Below are 2,630 nucleotides of genomic sequence, written 5' to 3'. Positions count from 1 at the left end.
AGCGACGAATCTCTACAACAGACTAGTTGCAATCTCCAGATGATTTATGAGAATGTGAAGAATGTAACTTCGTGTATCTCTAAGAGAAGCTGCAGTGGTATGTTGCATCTACATATTGCCCATACTCTCATGCGACTACATACTACGGCACAAGAACACTTCCCAGTGCATCTCCGGAGTGACTCTTACACAAGTACTGGGCCACATCGTTGAAGCACATCCAGACTCATCAGACCGACGTCATGTCACGTCCACTATTACAGGAACAGAGAAGTAGAATCTCACCTTGATGAGCATTTGCTACAAGTCCTAGATGACCACGCAACTAAAGCACCTCGTGTTTCAATCTTACATTAGCGTATTAGTAGTTGATTCGGAGGGTAAATGTACCAGAGAAGCAGTCCTGACGTTGCAGTTGATAATAAAAGTAAAACTCTAGGAAATTCGAGACACATTCATAGGATTTATCGACCTGGAAAAAGCGCTCGACAATGTCAAATTGTGCAAGATTTTCCGAATTCTGAGAAAAACAGGGGTAAACAATTGGGAGAGACGGCTAATGTACAACAAAATGGTACAAAGTGCTCTAAGCACTATGGGACTTAACATCTGAGGACATCAGTCTCCTAGACTTAAAACAACTTACACCTCAGTAACCTAAGAACGTCACACACATCCATGCCCGAGCGAGGATTCGAATCTGCGACCACAATAGCAGTGCAATTCCGACTGAAGCTCCTAGAACCGCTCGGTAACAACGGCCGGCCCATCACTCCTACATGGTGTCGTGTCTCACAACACTGAAGGTCATTCGACTTCAAAACAATGAAACACTATGGGACTTAACATCTGAGGTCATCAGTCCCCTAGACTTAGAACTACGTAAACCTTACCTAAGGACATCACACACATCCATGCCCGAGGCAGAATTCGAACCTGCAACCGTAGCAGCAGCGCGGCCCCGGACTGAAGCGCCTAGAACCGCTCTTCCACAGTGGCCGGCTAATATGCAACACGTACAAAAGAGCTGTAATCAGCTGCGTCTGAAACAAAATACCTGTGTTAGCTGCATTGCATCTATCGCTTGGAGTTGAAGCGCCTGAGACCGTGCGATAGCTAGGTTGCTCATTTTGCAATAGGCAAATGCTATAAGCAGACAATTAAAACAATAAAAATAAGCACACAAGCAAAGAAAATTTCTGCAACGCCCACCTGAAAACACAGAATAGAAAAATCAATATGAAAGACACTGTTATAGCATGTAAACACACCCCTGCAAAGAAAAGACGAGGTAGAATTAGGGCGCTAGCAAAACACAAAAGCCCATGACAAGACAAATCTGTGGCACGTGGTTAACTGGTTGTCACTACAATATTCGTCCACCTCGTCGCAAACTGGAAGTGTGTAGGAATCCTGCCTACTCGGCTCACTAGACAAACAAACAAAGAACTCGTATTAATGAGTTTTATTTCAATAAGACAACTGCACAAATGTGTCGCAAGCGAAGGACGAGATACGAAATAATCAGTCTTCGTAGTGACTGCTGACCTCTTACTGACTAAAGTCTTTCCTGAACTGCTGTCGAAGACACTGTCATTGACACTGTTATCCAAGTCGCTCAACTTGAAGCTGCTATTGAAGTGCTTAACGTTGACGCTTCTATCCAAGTGGGCCACCACCAATCGGGCAAGGCGCTTATGTCCTTTTCACCGAGGGACCGCTGCTGTCGCGTTGTTGTCTTGGAAAGGAGCTCGGTCAGCGTGCGAATGGCTAACTTCTTCTCACAGCCTTCTCTTCCCTGTGGTTCCCGACTGGCGTGCCGGCGCTTGCATTTACGTCGTAACAGATGAAGAGACAAACAGCCACAGTGTTGAGTCACTCAGGAGACATGTTTGTCATTCCTGTCACGATATTTCTACGCAGATGCTCTCGTCATCTAAGACACACAGAATACTGTGCTCCGAAATATTACGGAACCCAACTGGAACACGTGAGGCAATACTAACATTAAGACTTATCGTAGAAGAAACATTAAGAAAAGGCAAACCTACATTTCTAGCATTTGTAGACTTAGAGAAAGCTTTTGACAATGTTAACTGGAATACTCTCTTTCAAATTATGGTGGCAGGGGTCAAACACAGGGAGCGTAAGGCTACTTACAATTTGTACAGAAACCAGATGGCAGTTATAAGAGTCGAGGGGCATGAAAGGGAAGCAGTGGTTGGGAAGGGAGTGAGACAGGGTTGTAGCCTCTCCCCGATTTTATTCAATTTGTATATTGAGCAAGCAGTAAAGGAAACAAAAGAAAAGTTTGGAGTAGGCATTAAAATTCATGGAGAAGAAATAAAAACTTTGAGGTTGGCCGATGACATTGTAATTCTGTCAGAAACAGCAAATGACTTGCAAGAGCAGTTGAATTGAATGGACAGTGTCTTGAAAGGAAGGTATAAGATGAACATCAACAAAAGCAAAACGAGGATAACGGAATGTAGTCGAATTAAGTCGTGTGATGCTGAGGGAATTAGATTAGGAAATGAGACACTTAAAGTAGTAAAGGAGTTTTGCTATTTAGGAAGTATAATAACTGATGATGGTCGAAGTAGAGAGGATATAAAATGTAGACTGGCAAA

Source organism: Schistocerca gregaria, chromosome 6 (assembly GCF_023897955.1).
Source record: "Schistocerca gregaria isolate iqSchGreg1 chromosome 6, iqSchGreg1.2, whole genome shotgun sequence".
In the NCBI taxonomy this organism is placed as follows: Eukaryota; Metazoa; Arthropoda; class Insecta; order Orthoptera; family Acrididae; genus Schistocerca; species Schistocerca gregaria.
This window is presented reverse-complemented; position numbering follows the sequence as displayed.